Genomic DNA, 24,196 nt, shown 5'->3' with positions numbered 1-24,196 from the left:
AAGAAGTGTCTAGTAACCATAGTTTAGTCAACTGTTGGCCGCTTTTAGTGAATTAGCAGTCTAGTTAAAAGTTGATTAACTCTCTACAGTAAATTGATTTCTTAGGATGGATAGGATGTGTGACTGCTGTGCAGGAGGAGCTGGCCACTGTTCGCGAACACCTGAACGTGTTGATGGCCGCGGTCAGCCGTCTTCAGGCTGCTGCCTCGGAGTGTAGCGGCAGTGGGGAGTCTGGTGCGTCGCATGGTACACCCCGGGATTTACATGCTTCACCCACTGCCCCTGCTGTCGAGACATCTTCACGGGTACCGGGCGCGGCTGGGCCACCCTCTCCCCAAGGGAAGTGGCGCACGAGGCGGAGGGTCAATGTGAAGGCTGCCCGTGTGGCATCGCACCCTCTGCCTTTGAGTGGACATGTGGCCGCTCCTTCAGCAAGGTCCGAGCAGGCACACGGGGGGAGGGGTTTATTAGTTAGTGGGAGCTCCAACGTTAGTCGGGTGATGGAGCTCCTTAGGGAAATAGCAGAAAGGTCGGGGAAGAAGGCCAGCGTTCACTCTGTCTGCTTACCGGGGGGTCTCATCCGAGATGTGGAGGAGGCCCTGCCGGCGGCGGTAGAGAGCACTGGGTGCACCCGACTGCAAACTGTTGCTCTTGTCGGCACCAATGGCTCCTGCCGTCTGGGTTTAGAGGTCATCCTCAGTTCATACAGGTGGGTGGCGGAGTTGGTGAAGGCGGAAAGCCTCGCTCGTGGGGTGGAATCTGAGCTAACTATTTGTAGTATCGTTCCCAGAATCGATCGCGATCCTCTGGTTTGGAGCCGAGTGGAAGGCTTAAACCAGAGGCTCAGACGATTCTGCGGAGATCTGGGGTGCAAATTTCTCGACCTCCGCTATCGGGTGGAGAAATGTAGGGTCCCCTTGAATAGGTCAGGTGTGCACTACACGCCGGAAGCTGCTACAAGGGTAGCGGAGTACGTGTGCAGTGCACATGTTGGATTTTTAGGTTAGAGAATTCCCTCCCTAGGCCCGACAAGACGCCTCCTGAGACGCGGCAAGGTAGGAGTGGGCAAAATGCAACAGGGAATAACAATATTAATGTGCTAATAGTAAACTGCAGGAGCGTCTATAGAAAGGCCCCAGAACTTCTCTCATTAATAAACGGTCACAATGCCCATATGGTACTAGGGACAGAAAGTTGGCTGAAACCAGACGTAAACAGTAATGAAGTCCTAAACTCAGATTGGAATGTATTCCGCAGAGACAGGCTGGACAGTAAAGGGGGAGGCGTGTTTATAGCAATAAGAAGTGCAATAGTATCGAAGGAAATTGACGGAGATCCGAAATGTGAAATAATTTGGGTGTAGGTCACGGTTTAAGCAGGCTCAGACATAGTATGTCTCTATAGGCCCCCTGGCTCAGCAGCTGTTGTGGCTGAGCACCTGAAGGATAATTTGGAAAATATTTCGAGTAGATTTCCCCACCATGTTATAGTTCTGGGTGGAGATTTTAATTTGCCGGATATAGACTGGGAGACTCAAACGTTCATAACGGGTGACAGGGGCAAAGAATCCAGTGAAATTTTTTGAAGTGCTTTATCTGAAAACTACCTTAAGCAGTTAAACAGAGAACCGACTCGTGGCGATAACATATTAGACCTTCTGGTGACAAACAGACCCTAACTATTTGAAACAGTTAATGCAGAACAGGGAATCAGCGATCATGAAGCGGTTACTGCATCGATGATTTCAGCCGTAAATATGAATATTAAAAAAGGTAGGAAGATTTTTCTGTTTAGCAAAAGTGACAAAAAGCAGATTTCAGAGTACCTGACGGCTCAACACAAAAGTTTTGTCTCAAGTACAGATAGGTTTGAGGATCAGTGGACAAAGTTCAAAGCCATAGTACAATAAGCGTTAGATGAGTATGTGCCAAGCAAGATCGTAAGAGATGGAAAAGAGCCACCGTGGTACAACAACCGAGTTAGAAAACTGCTGCAGAAGCAAAGGGAACTTCGCAGCAAACATAAACATAACCAAAGCCTTGCAGACAAACAAAAATTACGCGAAGCGAAATGTAGTATGAGGAGGGTTATGCGAGAGGCGTTCAATGGTTTCGAAAGTAAAGTTCTATGTACTGACTTGGCTGAAAATCGTAAGAAATTTTGGTCTTGTGTCAAAGCGGTAGGTGAATCAAAACAAAATGTCCAGACACTCTGTGTCCACAATGGTACTGAAACAGAGGATGACAGACTAAAGGCCGAAATACTAAATGTCTTTTTCCAAAGCTGTTTCACAGAGGAAGACTGCACTGTAGTTCCTTCTCTAGATTGTCGCACAGATGACAAAATGGTAGATATCAAAATAGACGACAGAGGGATAGAGAAACAATTAAAATCGCTCAAAAGAGGAAAGGCCGCTGGACCTGATGGGATACCAGTTCGATTTTACACAGAGTACGCGAAGGAACTTGCCCCCCATCTTGCAGCGGTGTACCGTAGGTCTCTAGAAGAGCGTAGCGTTCCAAAGGATTGGGAAAGGACACAGGTCATCCCTGTTTTCAAGAAGGGACGTCGAACAGATGTGCACAACTATAGGCCTATATCTCTAACGTCGATCAGTTGTAGAATTTTGGAACACGTATTATGTTCGAGTATAATGACTTTTCTGGAGAGTAGAAGTGTACTCTGTATGAATCAGCATGGGTGTAGAAAAAGACGATCGTGTGAAACCCAGCTCGCGCTAGTCGTCCACGAGACTCAGAGGGCCATAGACACGGGTTCCCAAGTAGATGCCGTGTTTCTTGACTTCCGCAAGGCGTTCGATATAGTTCCCCACAGTCGTTTAATGAACAAATTAAGAGCATATGGACTATCAGACCAATTGTGTGATTGGATTGAAGAGTTCCTAGATAACAGAGCGCAGCATGTCATTCTCAATAGAAAGAAGTCTTCCGAAGTAAGAGTGATTTCAGATGTGCCGCAGGGGAGTGTCGTAGGACCGTTGCTATTCACAATATACTTAAATGACCTTGTGGATGACATCGGAGGTTCACTGAGGCTTTTTGCGGATGATGCTGTGGTATATCGAGAGGTTGTAACAATGGAAAATTTTACTGAAATGCAGGAGGATCTGCAACGAATTGACGCATGGTGCAGGGAATGGCAATTGAATCTCAATGTAGACAAGTGTAATGTGCTGCGAATACATAGAAAGAAAGATCCCTTATCATTTAGCTACAATATAGCAGGTCAGCAACTGGAAGCAGTTAATTCCATAAATTATCTGGGAGTACGCATTAGGAGTGATTTAAAAAGGAATGATCATATAAAGTTGATCGTCGGTAAAGCAGATGCCAGACTGAGATTCATTGAAAGAATCCTAAGGAAATGCAATCCGAAAACATAGGAGGTAGGTTACAGTATGCTTGTTCGCCCACTGCTTGAATACTGCTCAGCAGTGCGGGATCCGTACCAGATAGGGTTGATAGAAGAGATAGAGAAGATCCAACGGAGAGCAGCGCGCTTCGTTACAGGATCATTTAGTAATCGCGAAAGCGTTACGGAGATGATAGATAAACTCCAGTGGAAGACTCTGCAGGAGAGACGCTCAGCAGCTCGGTACGGGCTTTTGTTGAAGTTTCGAGAACATACCTTCACCGAGAAGTCAAGCAGTATATTGCTCCCTCCTACGTATATCTCGCGAAGAGACCATGAGGATAAAATCAGAGAGATTAGAGCACACACAGAGGGATGCCGACAATCCTTCTTTCCACGAACAATACGAGACTGGAATAGAAGGGAGAACCGATAGAGGTACTCAAGGTACCCTCCACCACACATCGTCAGGTGGCTTGCGGAGTATGGATGTAGATGTAGATGTAGAAAGTATTTGTAACTACTTTCTCGCTAGGGCCTACGGAAGCCACGAGATTCCCCTTGCCCCTTCCCTTCCTTTCAGAGTACCACTGCTTACTGAACTCACCGGGCAAGGAGATCAGTGTACGAGCTGGGAAACGGCAGTGGACTTTTGAAACGCGTCAAATGTTACGTGACAGGCGTTTCGCTACTTACTGGTACTCGTTGCTGGCATGACGTGAGTTCGTTGAAAATCTCAGGAAGCGGTGCACCTAGCTTGCCAACAACTCACATTTCAGACAGATTAATCTGTTACTGCGTGCGGCTAAATGAGACCCCTGCGGTGTGTACCATCTTCTCTCACCGGCGAACTGCCCAGGAACTACTGTCTGGACAGGTGCGTGAGCGTTCCACGAATATGATGGTGGCTGGGGTCAGCTGATCTTTTATCTATTCAAATCATCTGCGACCACTGTTAGTGAGTTTCGCATGGCGAGTTGCTCCCTGGTGCTTTCTGTATCTCGTGGATTTCATGAAGGAAGTGTCACCGCCGTCGTCAGTATGAAAAGGGTCGCCACGTGGAACTGGGTAGGTCCCTAACTCAGAGTGTATATTTTAAAAGTAAGTAACGGTACTACAATATTTTGGCATAATATTTTTTAACAATTAACAGATAATGCGCAATACTATTGAAGGGTATAAATTCTTTTACACACCACTCAAAGAAATAGTGTGACGACTGTCACTAAGATCAGCAAAGAAGCCTGTCATTATTGGAAACACCGAGAGCTACATTTAGAGACCTATTACCAATTAAGATTTTAATGTTTTATTTTAGAACAAGAGAATAAATACTATTCTGAACCACATGAGAATTTAAAATGTTAATGTACCAAAGCAGGTTGAGGTACAACCAAAGAGAACGTTTAGTGGCGAGGGGAGCAAGTGGTGGAAGATGCGTGGGAGTGGGTCCTTAGTGACAAAAAGAGTCAGCCAGCAATGTGTAATACTGCAGTATGTGACGAAGGGATGCAGTACCCAGTTCTTCTTCATGCTGCCATTGCAGATGATACATCTACTGCCGATTTGGGGACTTTACTCATATTCGTGGGCTAATTCATTTGGTAACTTCTAGGGTGTTAGTGAATTGAAGATGGCTATTGTTTCTTGTGCCGTGTATGAAGGGACTGCCACCATTTTCTAAAACGATTCCTGCAACTTAGATGTTAGAACTATCCAGGCAGCAGTATGCAAGGTGAGGGATGTTTTGACCTCTAGCGTTGTTAGAAGAGCCGTTCATCTCACTGTCAGAACAGCGTTCAGCTCTCCACCTTGTCTTTGGTTACAGGTGAGCGACAGGTAGGAACCAAACGAAAGGCGACTGACAAATCAAGAGAGTTAAAGCATCAAATACAACGGCTGTGTTACCCCATATGGCGACCAGGATCAGATGTTGGCTCAGGAGTACAGAGGGGGCATTGAACTCAGCATGGCCAGCTCACGCTTTAAGCAGGCTGTAGCTGGGAAACATCCCATCGTCAGCATTACGGTGGCATAGAAATGCAGTTAGAGCTCCAACCAGGACAATATGCAGCTGGGATGACTTCAGGAGGATGCACCGCTGCTGGCTGGCACTGGTGCCTGTCCCAATGCAGGTGCCGAGTAGAACTGTGGTCCTCAGCAAAGATGGCAGCAGCAGTGGCCGGTAACGTTAGTGTGTCCCCGCACAGGACGAACCGGCAGCAGAAGAGTATGGCCACACAAGGTAAATTGACACTGGTAGAATATGCCCATACTGGGCAAAGAGCTTGCTCAGCTGTGAACCAAGACCCCCAACAGGAGACCTGCAGTCGATGGCATTCAGCCATGTGCGGCCACTCCCGCTGGAGGGTCGAGTTCTCCCTCGGGCGTGGGTGTGTATGTTGTCCATAGGATAAGTTAGTTTAAGAATGTAAATCTAGGGACCGTTGACCTCAGCAGTTTGGTCCCTTAGTAGTTCACACACATTTGAACATTTGAATTCAGCCAGCAGGCGGACTTCCATACGGAAGGCACCAGTCCGCCTCCCAGTGGAATCAGGATTTAGGCGCAGCAGGCAGTCCCACAACTTAGTGATGAAAGCGGCACCTAGTTGACCCATCTCAGGATGCTGAGCTGCATGAGTAGCTTTGGTAGCTGGCTACAGGCAGCAACTGACACCGGCTGGCTGAAACAGGCAGTATTTATTAGGGCTTAGCACATCACTCTCTTTAATGGGCATCGTTTCCCATCAAACAAGCCACAACAGAGCTGCAATTTAAGGCGCGGTCAGTCGCCACCACGGCAGTGGCTTCCACCTTCCTGCTCTCTCAACAGTATTACAGATCTGACTGCGCCATCACAACTTGAAGGTGCAGCAAGCAACTTTTTCTGGTACAAGACCTCAACGGCGACTCCTGTATAATCAGCATAGTCCGCAAGGGGACCATACGAATGTCCCCTCACCGATTTGATTTATACTGACAGAGTGTGTAGTGCATGACTAAGATTCCACATTCGCGAACAGGAAGATGCAACTCTCAACCATTTTTAAGAAACTTGTGTTCGTAGGCATGCTTGTATTCAAGGAGTCTGCAGTCGAATGATTAATTCGACAATGATTCTTTTTATTCATTATATACTAACACAAATTCATCGTTTCATTGCGTTACGCTTTCTTTTCCTTATTTGTATTAGTGAGCCGCTCTACAGGTATCTGACGCCCTGCTAACTCGGGAGTATGGACAGTTTTACGTTTAAAGCATAGAGTATATAAGTTGCTGGTAGAATCATGACCACACTCGTGGATTTAATAATTACAGTCATGACGTTGTAACATTGTTTATCTCGGTATTACAGGATAAGCTGGAAAATTTGTTACGCAGAAATTCGTCCTCTCTCCTATGTTATAAGTTCTTCCCATGAGTGTCGTAGATCGAGGTTCAAGGTGTTGGTTAGGAAAGTCAGGGTTTGCGCTGATAACACTTCCAACGGTTTTTCCAGCCAACACAATGCGGAGTGTGATAACTTGATTGCAGTCATGTCTGCGATGGTAGGTAGAGGTGAAAATACACTCCTCCTATGTCTCAAGTTATACCATTTATCAGTATACCACTGGTCTGTAATTCTCATTTCGTCGTACCTTCGGATTTTTCGTCCTCATTACAGTTCATGATTACGATTTACAGTGACAAAAGTGAGTAAACTCAGTGCACTCCTATTCTCTGGAAATGTGACCATGGAGTCAGTACTTATCTTTGGCACTCTGCAACTTCCGTTTTCCCTAAGAACAACTGTATTTCACATACCCGTGCGTTAGTCCTTGCAACTCTGGCTGGACAATTTGTAATGCTTTCTCTCATTCTCACAAGTCATTATCATAAGAGTGTAAGCTTCCTTCTGCTCCAAGATTATCAACACTCCCTGAGCTTGTACACGTATCCACTTGCCTACAGTTTCCCACTTTATTGGCTGTGGATGAAAAGGTGAAACACTCATATTGTGCGTCCAAGTATACTATCGGAAATCAGACTGATACATATAATTTTGCTCTATCTGTACTAACATCGACAGCTATATGATAGAATAGCGCCAAGTTCTTCCCAGTTAATTCCACTAAATAATGTAGTTATGCTGGAAATTCTTTTTATGTATGGCGTAATCCTGCTAAGAATTGCTGCTGAATGTACAGTACAGAACTCAGTTGCCCTTGTAAGTCAAGTTAAAACGCTTCTTTCAACGTTGCTAGTTCCATTCTTGCGTCGTTGAGGCTATCCGCCAATGGTTGAAATGGTCTAGCCACAGTCATTCTTCCGTGTAGTGAGTTTAGTCGATTGTGTTGTCTCTCTAGACTGTGGTTCATTGCCCACGTAGTGTTTCTCGTGTACTGCACTAATTCTGTATTTACGTCCCAAACTGTTTTGCCATTATTTAACACAGTCTGTTCCAAGTTTGACAGCTGCATCGTTTGCCGTTCCAATGTGGTTTTAGTGGTGTCTCGTATCGTCAGTATTTGTCCCACTGTGTTATTCAAGCTTTTATGTATTCGCTATCTGCTGTACCAAACACTGTTTTAAGTAACTTTCCTCCTGTGTCTAAACATACTCTGTACCTCCGCGCTTGTGACTGTGGTACTATTGCAAAAACAGACATAATGTCTTATGGGACAACCGCAATCAGTGATTTTATAATGTTACTTAAAATCCGTCTTGATTGCAAATTTTTATTATTATTCATATGACCGGTTTCGGTTCATTCAGAACCATCTTCAGATCTGATATTTAAGTTACAGGAGTAACCCGTCCAATTCAGCAACTTTCACATGCTACGTCACGTAGCATGTGAAAGTTGCTGAATTGGACGGGTTACTCCTGTAACTTAAATATCAGATCTGAAGATGGTTCTGAATGAACCGAAACCGGTCATATGAATAATAAATAAAAAAAAAATTTGCAATCAAGACGGATTTTAAGTAACATTGTGGTACTATTGTTTGTTATTTGCATCCGATGTACGAGAGCCTCAATTATTGGTAGTCATCTCGTATTTCCGCTAGAACTTTCTCCTTCTGTATATCCTTGCATAATCCCAGGAATACCTCCTGTAACCTGGGAACCTGATTCCATAACTTATGTTTACTAAATACTTACGTTCCTCGCCCTGTGCTAAGCCTAAGATGCAGCGTCCCATCTTTGCAGATGTCCGGGGACGCTTCAGCAGATGCTGTTTTTCTGCTTCTTATTTCTATACTCTCATGCCTTGTGCGTGACTTGGCCATACTCGTATGGCCCCTACGTCCACATCTGTAACATTTGTTTCAGAGGCAAACACCCGACAGTCACTAAGTCCTTTTGAAGCAATATGGATTCCCTCTAATTGTGTGGCGATCCTAATAGCCGCGGATGGATCAGACGGATTTTCCATTCTGATTCTGCATGACATGTTAGTGAGGATACACCATAAAAAGATATCGAGAGCCCTATTTTCAGCTTTACACAGGATGACTCTGTTAGCCTCTGCACTCCTCGACAGCTCACACGTTGGTGCATCCATCTTTCGGATTCTACCAGAGAAGGATGCCACATACACTCCTGGAAATTGAAATAAGAACACCGTGAATTCATTGTCCCAGGAAGGGGAAACTTTATTGACACATTCCTGGGGTCAGATACATCACATGATCACACTGACAGAACCACAGGCACATAGACAGAGGCAACAGAGCATGCACAATGTCGGCACTAGTACAGTGTATATCCACCTTTCGCAGCAATGCAGGCTGCTATTCTCCCATGGAGACGATCGTAGAGATGCTGGATGTAGTCCTGTGGAACGGCTTGCCATGCCATTTCCACCTGGCGCCTCAGTTGGACAAGCGTTCGTGCTGGACGTGCAGACCGCGTGAGACGACGCTTCATCCAGTCCCAAACATGCTCCATGGGGGACAGATCCGGAGATCTTGCTGGCCAGGGTAGTTGACTTACACCTTCTAGAGCACGTTTGGTGGCACGGGATACATGCGGACGTGCATTGTCCTGTTGGAACAGCAAGTTCCCTTGCCGGTCTAGGAATGGTAGAACGATGGGTTCGATGACGGTTTGGATGTACCGTGCACTATTCAGTGTCCCCTCGACGATCACCAGTGGTGTACGGCCAGTGTAGGAGATCGCTCCCCACACCATGATGCCGGGTGTTGGCCCTGTATGCCTCGGTCGTATGCAGTCCTGATTGTGGCGCTCACCTGCACGGCGCCAAACACGCATACGACCATCATTGGCACCAAGGCAGAAGCGACTCTCATCGCTGAAGACGACACGTCTCCATTCGTCCCTCCATTCACGCCTGTCGCGACACCACTGGAGGCGGGCTGCACGATGTTGGGGCGTGAGCGGAAGACGGCCTAACGGTGTGCGGGACCGTAGCCCAGCTTCATGGAGACGGTTGCGAATGGTCCTCGTCGATACCCCAGGAGCAACAGTGTCCCTAATTTGCTGGGAAGTGGCGGTGCGGTCCCCTACGGCACTGCGTAGGATCCTACGGTCTTGGCGTGCATCCGTGCGTCGCTGCGGTCCGGTCCCAGGTCGACGGGCACGTGCACCTTCCGCCGACCACTGGCGACAACATCGATGTACTGTGGAGACCTCACGCCCCACGTGTTGAGCAATTCGGCGGTACGTCCACCCGGCCTCCCGCATGCCCACTATACGCCCTCGCTCAAAGTCCGTCAACTGCACATACGGTTCACGTCCACGCTGTCGCGGCATGCTAGCAGTGTTAAAGACTGCGATGGAGCTCCGTATGCCACGGCAAACTGGCTGACACTGACAGCGGCGGTGCACAAATGCTGCGCAGCTAGCGCCATTCGACGGCCAACACCGCGGTTCCTGGTGTGTCCGCTGTGCCGTGCGTGTGATCATTGCTTGTACAGCCCTCTCGCAGTGTCCGGAGCAAGTATGGTGGGTCTGACACACCGGTGTCAATGTGTTCTTTTTTTCCATTTCCAGGAGTGTATATTGTGTTTCTATGCCAAACTACGAAGTTTTTCCCTGACAAATCTCATATTATTCTGTTTGCAGGCCAACAAATAACTGCTCGAACGTCTGTGTGATACTAAGTGTTTCATGATGCCAAACGTACGTCTTAACATCACCCACTAATTGTAAATTAGCTATAAGTAGGCATATTTTGTCAGACTAATTACTCAGTTTGGCGGTTGCTACAACATCGTTAATAAACACAGTTACATCCGCCATTGTTTTCCCAGGGAAAGGCAATACCAGTGCTCTGCTAATGGGTCCACAGAAGGAGGGGGAAAACTGAGCACTGATTTTGCTTCCTATGATCCCGATTGTATCTGCTATTCAATGCCTTTCCAATTTGTCTATGTAATTTCTGATTGTACTTCTAACTACCAATAAGCTGATTACCTATACCAATAAAGCGACAATGGCCTAACCCCTAGTAACTGCACGTGTGTCCAGTGTGTTGTGTATTCTACAACAGAAGTTACAATAAAAGAAAAAATTGAGAAAACTGCACCTACAATAAGCACAAAAAATAAACTAAACTAGTTTTTACACTGTATAATGGCATAACGGGGCTCATAACAGTCATGTGCCAAATGACCACCGCCTTAGTGCATGGCAACTCGAGCCCTCACAAATTACAGAATTTATACCCTAACGGCGTTAAATATATTTTCCTGCAATTTCCTTTAAACTGTGACAAGTCTGCAGGCTCCTGTGGATTAGCGAACTACACTTTCAAAGTGCTGTGAATGTCCCTGTGAATTGACATGTCAATAACCATACGAAAACAAAAAGAACGCCAGCAAATGTTCACGTAATGTACTGCATTGTGTTTGACTGCAAGTCCAGAAAGGCAGCAATGGCTGATGCTACAGGTGTGGTTCCATCGTCAGCGAAATCTTGAGATGACAGCCAATTTTGATACCAGGGATGGTGGTATGGTAGGACATGCACATTACAGATGTATGCTGATGCAGTATGGAGTACAGTGGTGAGAGGCTATTCAGCGTCCTGTGGTGCTGAAAGTTTTTGCATATGACTTACGTGTTGTTACTCCACTGTGCATGGTTGGCAGAATGAGGTTACACTGCCTTTACAGTGAGGTCATAGCGATGAAATAGCGATTCAGACACCGCACTTGACTGAAGTATAGCAGCGTCCTTGGTTGTGTGTCACGCTGTTTACTATATTTGCTCTTGTGCCTGCTTGACATTCCAAAGCAAATGCAGTACACAAGCTTGCCTTGGCTTGGCTCAGTGCTCGTGAGGGAGATACTTCTAAAATTTTACATTAGCCAATAATATCTTTATGTGACGCAACACAAGCAAAAAAATTACAAAAAACTAGATTCAGCCATTCCCAAGTATGGTGTAATTTATCCCTCTCCTAGACACATAGCCATAAAAAAATGAACACCCTAAATTAATATCTGAACCATAATTCCAGCACACGAGAATATAAATCTAAGTAGATGAAACCCTTTCCAAATAATGTTTCTAATCTTTCTTCTCTCCTCCTCAGTTCTATTACAAATAACTATAACTATACTCTCTAACATACACAAAACTGTAGTTATGTTATCTGATGCTATTTGTTACTGTAATACCAGAAATAAAGGTGAAAATATAATATCTCAGTATGTTGTTCCTATTTCCATAACCTTATTGTATCTGGGATACTGTACATGAGGGTTACATAACTGCATCTAGTTTCTTGCTCTTCTTCTTACTTCTTTTGCATTTTTGTGGTATTCTGTCATAACGACTGGAATTAATACAGTGGGGCTTTAAAAGATGAAGCGCAATATTTATATGCTTAGGCAACTGTTGTCTGACATTTACTGGTGACATCATTTCTATAACCTGATACAGACCCTGGTGCCAGATTATGAATTTATTTGTTTTACTCTTCGGAGTACATGGGCTTATTACTTTACTACTGATCTACACAATATTCTGGTTATTTAACATTCCATTGCCCCGTCCTTTCTTATCACTCAAGGACCCTGCTCCCCTTCTTTAACATCCTGAAAAAAGTCTGGATAGGTCCCCAATCTTCCCCACCTTCGTTTTGACCACTTCAAGTGGTGAAGGTATTTTCCTGCTATACAATATTTAATATAGTGTTAGGCCCATGCTATCATGTGTTTTCGAATGACTCATATAGACTGAAATCACATATGGTAAGAAACGCTCCCAGTCATTATGTCATTATAGTTCAGCATCTTATTGATCATCTGATGTAAGCATTCTTTCTGTCCATTGGCCTGTGGATATAGTTGGCTAGTACTCAACTTATTAACGCTTACCAAATGACATAACATCATATAAAGTTGTTGCCCTGGTCCATGATTATTGTCTCAGGAGCATAAAAAAGTCGATTGTTTACCATCACATGTACTGCTGTGTCTCCCTTTTGGTTTGGAATAGCAAACATTGACACATAGTGTGAGAAATAATGTACCATAGTCAGAAGGTAGCAGTTACACTCTGCTATCTGGGTAAAAGGTCATAAAATATCAAATCCAATCATTTTGAAAGACTTAGTTGCCTCTGTCAACCTCTGTAGTGGCACATGTTTATGACATAGCGCTGCAAATTATTTTTTACATGTTGATCCAGAACCAGTTTCTGTGTTCTCGACCAATAGCACTGAGTTACCGTTCAGTCTGTGATTCTAAGACACCTGTGATTGTCTTCCCATATTGCAAAGGGGACCACTATGTCTGGCCTATGACTTGACTGACTCACACAACACCTTGTTGGGAAATGCAAACTGTGGTTGTGTTGCTAAAAGTTGGCAGTCTGCATCAAGTAGCTTCTGGTCTCTGCTATTCTGCAAGGCTATAACATACTGTTGGCGCTGTTCCAGCTTTATTACTAAGCCCATCTGTATTATCACGTTCCTTACCAGGTTTGTGAACCACTTATAAACCATACTCAGTTTTGATGTGTACTTTGTAAGTCCACTCAATGGATCATACAAACCTGACAACCACCTCAGTGCTGTGTGACCTGTCAACACCTTAAATTTCTTCCAATACAAATAACAATGGAAGTATTTCACCCCATATATGAAGCTTAACATTTCTCTCATGGTTGTAGGGTAAATTATTCAACCTCGTTCAATTGGCATAATGCATGATAGGAAGCATCACACGACAAAATAAATTTCTTTTGATAATTTGGAACGATCAAAACAAGACTAATTGTTAATAACTCTCTTACATTTTCAAATGTTGCATAACACTCTGGTATCCACTAAAACTTTGTGCATCTGTTTAATAAATGTATGAGTTGTGATGCCACTTATATACCTATAGATCCCATTATGAACTGACTATAGTAATTAACCTTTCCTAAAAACGGTTGCAATTCCTTACTCATCAGTGGTCTTAAAATTCCATCCAACCATCGCTGAAACTTAGCTAGTGCATATTTCAAACCAAACAGGATTCACTGATACTTGTAATGACCCCAAGGATATCCATTTTTCAGATCTATCATGCAAAAGTATATGCAATGTCCCATTACCCACAGTTTCCATGATGTTCAATATTTGAAACGCATCTGTAATTATCCTACTGATAAAGAAGAATCTATATTTTTTGAATCACCTGAAGACATTTTTGGCACTATGTGCATCACACTGGCTATTAGTTTCCTTAATAATGAAATCACTGAGTTGTTTGGTAATGAATTTCTCCACTATCCATTGTAAGCAACAGGGCACCATACATGACTTACGGTATCTGGTGACTGATCTCCAGTTGGAATCACTGGGGTTGCCCCTCATGAACCATGGACCTTACTATCAATGGGTTGGCTTGTGTGCCTCATCAATACAAACAGCTTTATCGTAGATGCAAACTAATGTCAGGGTATCTGTTGAGAGGGCAGGCAAATGTGTGTTTCCTGAAGAGGGGCAACGGTCTGGATAATTGACTGATTTGGCCCTGTAATATGAACCAAAATGGCCTTGCTGTTCTGGTATTTCAAATGGATGCAAGCAAGGGGAAACTACAGACATAATTTCCCCCAATGGTGTGCATCTCTGCTGTATGGTCAAACGAAAATGGCGCCCTCTTGGGTAAAATATTCTGGTTGTAAACTAGTCCCCCATTCTGACCTCTGGGAGAGGGGGGGAGGGGAAGATACCTTAGTTGGGCAGGTAGGTTAGGAAATTTGAAAAGGGAAATGGATAGGTCGAAACGAGGTATAGAGGGAATTAGTGAAGTTTGGTGACAGGAGGAACAGGAGTTCTGGTCAGGTGAATACAGGGTTATAAATACAAATTGAAATAGGGGTCATACAGGAGTGGGTTTAATAATGAATAAGAAAACTGGTATGCAGATAAGCTATTATGAACAACATAGTGAATGCATTGTCATATCCAAACTGTCAAGTGACATGAGGCCCATGCCTACTACAATAGTATAGGTTTATATGCCAACTAGCTCTGCAGATGATGAAGAGTTTGAAGACTTGGGGAAAGGAGTGAAAGAAGAAGAAGCTTGATAGAATTTTGCGCAGAGCATAATTTAATCATCGCTAACACAGGGTTTAATAATCATAAAAGAAGGTTGTATATGTGGCACTGGAAGGTTTCAGAATGGTTAGGCAGAGATTTAGGAACCAGATTTTAAATTATAAAATATTTCCAGGGGCAGATGTGGACTCTGACCAAAATTTATTGGTTATGAACTGTAGATTAAAACTAAAGAAATTGCAAAAAGGTAGTAAATTAAGGAGATGGGACCTGGGTAAGTTGAAAGAACCAGAGGTTGTTGAGAATTTCAGAGGGAGGATTAGGCAACAAATGACTAGAACATGGGAAAGGAATACTGTAGAACACGAATGGATGGCTTTAAGAGACGAAATAGTGAAGGCAGTAGAGGATCAAATAGATAAACAGACAAGGCTTAGTAGAAATCCCTGGATAGCACAAGAGGTACTGAATGTAATTGATGAAAGGAGAAAATTTAAAAAAATGCAGCAAATGAAGCAGGTGAAAGAGAGTACAACTGTTTAAACATGAGGCTGACAGGAAGTGCAAAATGGCTAAGCAGGAATGGATACAGGACAAATGTAAGGATTTACAAGCTTATTTTACTAGGTAAAGATAGGCGCTGCCTACAAGAAAATTAAAGAGGCCTTTGGGGAAAAGAGAAGCAGCTGTATGTGTATCAAGAGCTCAGATGGAAAACCAGTCCCAAGCAAAGAAGGGAAAATTGAAATGGGGAAGTAGTATGTAGAGGCTCTATACAAGGGAGGTGAACTTGAAAGCAGTATTACAGAAAGAGAAGTGGACGTAGGTCATGGTGAGTTGGGAGGTATGATACAGCGAGAATAATTTGACAGAGTTCTAAAGGATCTAAGTCTAAACAACGCCCCGAGATAGACGATGTTCCATCAGAACTACTGATAGCCTTGGGAGAGCCAGCCATGACAGAACTCTTCCATCTGGAGTGCAAGATGTAAGAGATAGGCGGCGCCTCAGACTTCAAGAAGAATGAAGTAATTCAATTCCAAAGAAAGCAGACGCTGACAGGTGTGAAAATTACCTAACTATTAGTTTAGTAAGTCATGGTTGCAAAATATAATGCGAATTATTTGCAGAAGAACAGAAAAACCGGGAGAAGCCGACCTTGGGGAAGATCAGTTTGGATTCTGGAGAAGTGTGGGAACTGGAGAGACAATACGCTCTTACGACTTATCGTAGAAGGTAGGTTAAGGAAAGAAACCTACGTTTACAACACTTGTAGACTTAGCGAAAGCTTTTGACAATGTTGACTGGAATGTTCTATTTGAAATTCTGAAGGTAGCAGGTGTAACACACAGGGGAGCCGGCTGGAGTGGCCGAGCGGTTCTAGGCGCTACAGTCTGGAACCGCGAGACCGCTACAGTCGCAGGTTCGAATCCTGCCTCGGGCATAGATGTGTGTGATGTCCTTAGGTTAGTTAGGTTTAAGTAGTTCTAAGTTCTAGGGGACTGATGACCTTAGAAGTTCAGTCCCGTAGTGCTCAGAGCCATTTTTGAACACACAGGGAGCGGAAGTCTGTTTACAACTAAGCAGGCGGCTGTAATAAGAGTCGATGGGCACGAAGGATAAGCTGTAGTTGAGGAGGGCGTGAGACAGGGTTGTAGTCTATCCCCTATGTTACTCAATCTGTACACTGAACAAGCAGTAAACGAAACCAAAGAAAAATTTGGAGTAGGAATTAAAGTTCAGGGAGAAGAAACAAAAACTTTGAGGTTTGTCAATGACATTGTAATTATGTCAGAGACAGCAAATGACTTGGAAGAGCAGTTGAACGGAATGGACAGTGTTTTGAAAGGAAGATGCAGAACAAGTATAATGGAGTATAGTCGAATTAAATTAGGTGATTCTAAGGAAATTGGATCAGGAAACGATTCACTTAAAGTAGTAGATAAATTTCGTTACTTGTTCAACAAAATAAGTGATGATGGTCAAAGTAGAGAGGATATAAAATGTAGACTGGCAATGGCAAGAAAAGAATTCCTGTAGAAGAGAGATTTGTTAACATCGAATATAGATTTAAGAGTTAGGAAGGCTTTTCTGAAGAAATTTGTCCCGAGTGTAGCCATGTACGGAAGTGAACAATGGACGAGAAACAGTTTAGACAGCTTCTGAAAGGTGGTGGTACACAAGAATGTTGAAGATTAAGCGTATCGATCTCGTAAGTAATGAGGAGGTACTGAATGGAATTGGGGAGAAAAGAAATTTGTGGTCCAGCTTGACCAAATCAAGGGATCCGTTGATAGGACACATTCTGAAACATCAAGGAATTGACAGATTATTATTGTATTATTGGAGGGAAGTGTTGGGGGGGGGGGGGGGGGGGTAAAAGTCGAAAAATCTTAGAGGCCAAGAGTTGAATACAGTAAGCAGACTGAGACGGATGTAAGTTGCAGTAGTTATACAGAGATGAAGAGGCTCTCACAGAATAGAGTAGCATGGAGAGCTGCATCAAACCTGTCTTCTGACTGAAGACCGCAACAGCTACACAAGTCTTCGAATGCCAGAAATAGTTTTTTCCATTGCTATACTCTCCACACCTTCCAAATGTTCCTCTTCTGCATGTAATGCAATTATACAAGCGGTTTTGTTATGGCTAGGATAGTAACTTGACCTGTCTACATCATCCTCGTCTAGAACGTCTAAATTGGCAACTAATAATTCTTTTGACAACTTATTCCCTAGATGATGGGATTATCCACACTGACGGGTACTACGTGTTCCCCCTCCATCCCTCAGATGTGTACAATATTGCTGTGTACAAAACATCGCCTTTTAGCCAGATAATAGCCCTCTTCCAGTTATTCCACCACACACAATACATGCACAGGCAGTCCCATTCCTATGTTCAAAAATGGCTCTGAGCACTATGGGAGCATCAGTCCCCTAGAACTTAGAACTATTTAAACCTAACTAACCTAAGGAAATTACACACATCCATACCCGAGGCAGGATTCGAACCTGCGACCGTAGCGGTCACGCGGTTCCAGACTGAAGCGCCTAGAACCCCACAGCCACACCTGCCGGCCCATTCCTATGTTCACCCAAAGCAGTTTCTCTGCACCTTGTTGTACTTGATCACAAGAATTGAGTCTTAATAACCTTGTACACAGTTTAATTTGTTTGTCTTTCATGACTGACGACCTTTTGACAGAGAATAACTGGCAACAGTTTCCCTCAGTTGGAACAATGTTTCTCTGAGTTCTACAATGTGTTTTCGAAGTGAATGATGTTTATACAGGGAATCTACCTCCAGCATTGCACATTATCCGTCATACAAGGACCAAAACTTTCTGTACTCTCGTGAAACTGTTTAACTTCCATCTGAAAACCTAACGTCGCTGAACCTAGCGACTGTACATCATTATCCAATACCTCACGCCAATTATATTGTAGCGGGCTTAACTATAGAGGGTTTAACTGATTCTTCCCCAAAAGGTCCACTATCGCTACAGACGCATGTGTCCCTGTGTCTAATAGCAACCTAGTTTCCTACCGCCTACCATGCCGAACAACAACCGTTTTTGTAGCATCAAACCGACATTCGGTAGACTTGGAGTTGTGCTTAACGATCGATTATTCGCACTCCGCCATTTTCCGTTACATCCCTTACCTCTGCCGTCTTGCTCTTGGTGCCTCACTCCCCTATATTTTCGCACTGTGGTTAGCGACAGCCCCCTGGAATGCATCCCGAACGTGCACACTGATAACACTTCATGTCAAGAGAGAAGATTTTCCTTCTATGCAACATCGTTACTATGTCTTTCGTCAAGAGACGTGGTCACTGGTGGCACCAACCAGGACCTTCAGAAATTCTACAAGCACCCTTCTTGACATATCAGGCGGCCCCCCCCCCCCCTCCACCCCCAATCAGAAACGAATCTGACACTTAATGTTCTAGCTCCTGCAGGACGATTCTATTCGCTCCATCACTCTACATTCTAACCACGAAATTCTCAGCGGACTCGTTCTGCATTTTTTACACTCCGTTTAACTGTTTCCGAAGGAGTCTGGAGGAATTCTTCAAGGTTGTACTATACCGTTTCTAAGTTCCTCGAATGAAAGTGCATGCCTCAAATCCTCATGGTACGGAACATATGTTTTTTGCTTCCCACATCAAATGTAACTTTGCCGTGTGTAGCAGCTGCTCATCTCTCCAGAAAACTAGCTTTCCAGTCTCAGCAGTCGACAAACAACAGCACGTCCTCTCCCGCCTCGCCGGAAATAGGATTAACTAGGCCAGCGGGAGCTGGAGCAGTCAAACTGGACGAGACCGTATCTCCCATTGTAGCTTTCAACCAGCTATGCATTTCCGTTTCTATCTGTTTGTAATTGAGCTACCTATCCAACAAGGGTTCCACTGCCTCTTGCGTGGTAACCTCCGGTAATTTGACTACAAAATTGAGAATGCTCTATCCAGTACACACAAATACAACAGGAAAACAAAACGGAAATAACAGCAATATAGCCAATCGTAACAATAAAATATTACTTTTAATTCTGTCCATCTTCAGTCATCTTGACTCATCACACAGTCTAGTGTAACGGCCATACCTATAGCGAATAAAAGAGATAACTGCTGTTGATTCTCCACAAGGTGCACTGTGGCACAATAAGTTACACTGCATGCACCGCACTGGACGCATACCTGCGTAGTCCTCCCTAGTATTCCCCCGAAACTGGGAAGATCTAAGTCTTTGTCTGGCTTAACAAACCTAACACTGAAATTCCTAGGATCTTCGAGGCCTACGTCCATCACACTTGCGAATACAACACGAAAAGGAGAGAATGAAAAAGGAGTCGCTACATTCACCCCGCTGTGGTGATGACGATGTACGTTGCGGCTATTGATATCGTCCACAATCTATTTGGCCATTTTCTGTCGCCAATTGTCAGAACACCCCATGCAGCAGTATGAAGAAATGTGCGGTTTTTTGGCCTCTACGGCTTGTGGAAGGGCCTTCCTTCTAATTCTCAGGATGGAACTCAATTCTCAACCCTGTCGTCAGTCATAGTTGGGCGACGGGTAGGAACCAAATGGAAGGCCGCAGATAAGTCAAGAGAGTTGGTCATTGGTCAGACAATTATTCCCATCGGCCCTGGAGTGCGTAGAAGATACTGAAATCAACATGCAGTCCTCGCCGGCATGGCCAGATCAAGGTGTAAGCGGCCTGGACACCTTCCCGTCGTCAACATTAAGGCGACGAAAAACTGCAGAGTTAGAGCTCCAGCCAGAGCAACATGCAGCTGTGACTATCTCAGGAGGAGGCACCTATGCGCAGCTCAGTGAACAAAGCTCCGGGCCATGTGGAGTTCATCCTTGGACCTCAGTGTAGATGGCAGTGGCAGCAGCAAAAGAGTAGGCCTGCACTAGCCAAATGGGCAGTGTTAGACTATGACCTCACTAGACAAACGAGTAACTCAGGCTTGAACTAGCGTCCTTCAGTTTGTGACATGCAAGCTATGGAAGCCAGTCGACAGGTGGCCATCCGGCTATAAGGCAGCAGTTCGGCTCCCAGCGCCGTCTGTATTTTAGCACAGCAGGCGGCCCCAGAGCTTAGTGAGCTTAGTGAGGACAGCGTCCAGCAGCGGCATTTAGTTGATCCATCTTAGGGCGATGAGAGACTTGGAATACCTTTGGTGCTGACTGCAGGCAGTAGCTAATACAGACTTGCTAAAATGTGCAGCACTTAAATGGGCAACTCTTTCGAACAGGCATCATTTTCCAGCGTGTACGCCACAACAGAACAGCAGCACGAGGCTTGGTCATGTGGCAGTCAGGTCAACATCGCCACAATGGCTCTCCGTCTTTCTGTTGTGTCAGCGGTATTACAGCTCTGGCTGGCACTTTAGGCCTGAAGGTGTGGCAACGTCTGCTACCACAAGGCACGGGCGTTAATCCCTGCAATGTCAGAATAGTCCCCATGTAATTTCTTATGCAAAAACACCTAGCCAGGCTCCATCTGTCCTGTTTGCCTGACGCTGCTTGCATCAATCCATGTTGACATCTTTTCGTTAACTCAGCCATGCCATTTAAGTAAGATGAGGCGCAACACGTCAAAGACATGTTCGAAGAACGTTTTATTAAGTACAGCGATGGTTCAGAATTTCATTAACATAAGCTACCATACTTTATGAGAATAAGTCATTAATGTAAGATGTTTTAATGTGGGATTTATTATCTCCCTAAGTAATTGTAAATTGCAGACCCTGCCCCCATTACAAACTTTCTTCCAGAAAATTTAGCAGGGAACAACATCAGTGCATGTAGGGAGCCATATGGCATCGTCTCCCTAAACTCAGTACCACGAAGACATTGCAAGTAAGAGAAATTTCCGACAAACATAGAACTGTGATTAGCATAATTTGAAACAATGATTATATCTGCCTCAATTAGCTTTTACATAATTAACTGAATCAGTGTTGAAACTTGTTGCTGGAATGAAGATATTTAATTAGCATTTTTTTTAATAAGTCAGTAGTAAAATTAGTAAGAAACTTTTATTTTTCATATTATCCATGTATATGTTGCGCTCAGCTTCTTCCGTGAAGTTGAGAGTCACCTTTCAGCGTTGTTGACCAAAGTTTTGTGTTCAGAGTTCAGGTTAATGTGGAGTTGTGCCAACACGTTTTGCTTTGTGACAAGTTAGTTTCATCCTCTATGGCGATGAGTAGGAAAGAGAATGAGGGCTGTGGGGAGCGAAGGTAAAGATGGTAGCAGCCTGACCTATTGACAGGGGCGGAGAACATTTTTTATGGGCGTTTTCGACCCCCAGCTTAGCAGGAAGAGGCAGTGCCGCATGACTATGTAGAATGCAGATTTATATCATCAATAACTTTTTATTTTGGCTGAATACTGTAAACAAAATGAATCCCGATATATGAAAAATTGTAATGATCTGAATAAAACGGCGTTTTTTTAAGGCACCTAACACTTGTCACGTCATAGGGTCGCAGTTTGAATAACCCAATCGTTCCAGAAAGAAATGAAGTTTGGAAATTAAGTTTGAAGGGAGGTTTGGAAGGTAGGAAACGAGGTATTGCGGAAGTAAAGAAGCTGTGAGGATGGGTCGTGAGTCGTGCTTGGGTAGCTCAGTTGGTAGAGCACTTGTTTGCCAAAGGCAAAGGTCCCGAGTTGGATTCTCGATCGGGCACACAGTTTTAATCCACCAGAAAGTCTCCGGCACACAGTTTTAATCCACCAGAAAGTCTCAACCCAAGCATTAGCAAACATTAGAAGTGAGGGAGGGACACAGAGACGCAATGAAAAGACGAGAAGGGTATTGTGGAGATCATGGCTCGGTCTGAAGGGCCTCAGAACCGTGAAATGAGTTACTTAAGTAAAGAGTAAGCGATAGGACTGTGCAGTATCGTCAGTTGAACTAAATGCAGTAATTACCAAAAAAACATGAAACACCCAGAAGGAGAGGAGGAAACCAAGACTAAATGGGAAGGGTATGTAATGCTACTTCATTGATTACAAAAGTGAGTCAAGGTAGCCAGCAAACTCGCCTACTATAATTATCTGGGGTGCAGCAGAACCGCGATTCATCGCTGAACACACTGCGACGCTATTCATCAGCAGTTCATGCTTAATGGTCGCAGCACCACTCCAGACGAAGCTGTTTCTGTTGTGGGATGCTAATTCCTTGCCTGACTACAGATGGTCTCCAACCGATGGTGTGGGAAAACACAGAAGGTTACAGGCAGTGTATTACTTGGGTTCCGATGACACGCCCAGATGTGAAGCAGTTACGGTGTACTTGGTACAGTCATGGTGCAGTCCAACATCGAGGCACTGTCACATTCGAGCGTCTCTTAAAGATAGATACTGCGCCATCCGAGCAGCAGGCCAAATGGAGACATACAATCACGTCCCTGTCAAACATTGTCAGGTGCAGATAACGCTCTCTCACGTGATTAAGAGGCAATTCCGTGTCCTTCACACGATCATTCAACATCTGACGCTGTTCACACCCATTATGAATCCTAAGTGGCTCAACAACAACACTAGACATGAACAACACCAATGCACCCTGATGAGCATTCTACATGTCACAGAGAACTGCAAAAAATGTGTGTGTGAATTCGTAAGGGACCAAACTGCTGAGGTCATCGGTCCCTAGACTTACACACTACTTAAACTAACTTTTGCTAAGAACAAAACACACACACACACACACACACACACACACACACACACACACACACACACACACACACACACACACAACCATGTCCGAGGGAGGACTCGAACATCGGGCGGGAGCGGCCGTGCAATCCGTAACATGGCGCCCTAAACCGCGCGGTCTCGTCGCGCGGCGAGGACTGCAACTCTAATCATTTACATATCCGCTGAGGGAGGATATGGACGTGTACGAAGTTACGTTGACATACAAGCACGTCTTCTGGGTGCCTTCACCTTTTTTTTGTCAAGCACAGTAGAAGGGACCTGATCCTAACCTTGAAATGTGACTCAGAACTCTTGTTTGTTCAACACGGTGAATGGTGTCCTTTGAGCGATATACTGCATTACTTATTAAACCATTTTTGTCAGCTGCTGTTAACGTTTGCGAATTTAATGTTTCGGTTTTGCCGTTTGAGAATATCAGGTGGCGAAAATCATTTGAATGTTGTGTAACTGAATTACACAATCGAAGAAGGAGCATATTGGAGAGACATACTGAGGTCAAAAATTAGGTGAAACTCACTGTAGTAGAATTTCATTTGCTATACGAAAACTAAAAATCAGAAGCGAAAGAATCAAGGAAAAACTATTAAAACGCCTGAATTAGATTTTTTTATGGCAGAATGAATGGACAGATGAGGGCAAATAGTGTTTGCAAAACATTTCTTTCTCGAAAATATTTATTTGAAAACGTAACTTTTTAAAGATCAGCAACAATTACCGCAGATGAAAACACAGAGCCGGTCGGAGTGGCCGAGCGGTTCTAGGCGCTTCAGTCTGGAACCGCGCGACCGCTACGATCGCAGGTTCTAATCCTGCCTCGGGCATGGATGTGTGTGATGTCCTTAGGTTAGTTAGGTTTAAGTAGTTCTATGGGACTGATGACCTCAGCTGTTAAGTCCCATAGTGCTCAGAGCTATTTGAGCCATTTTTGTTCAAAAAAAATGGTTCAAATGGCTCTGAGCACTATGGGACTCAACTGCTGTGGTCATAAGTCCCCTAGAACTTAGAACTACTTAAACCTAACTAACCTAAGGACAGCACGCAACACCCAGCCATCACGAGGCAGAGA

This window comes from Schistocerca americana, chromosome 3 (genome assembly GCF_021461395.2).
Source record: "Schistocerca americana isolate TAMUIC-IGC-003095 chromosome 3, iqSchAmer2.1, whole genome shotgun sequence".
NCBI lineage: Eukaryota > Metazoa > Arthropoda > Insecta > Orthoptera > Acrididae > Schistocerca > Schistocerca americana.
The sequence above is the reverse complement of the archived record's forward strand: the minus strand, read 5'-3'. Positions refer to the sequence as shown.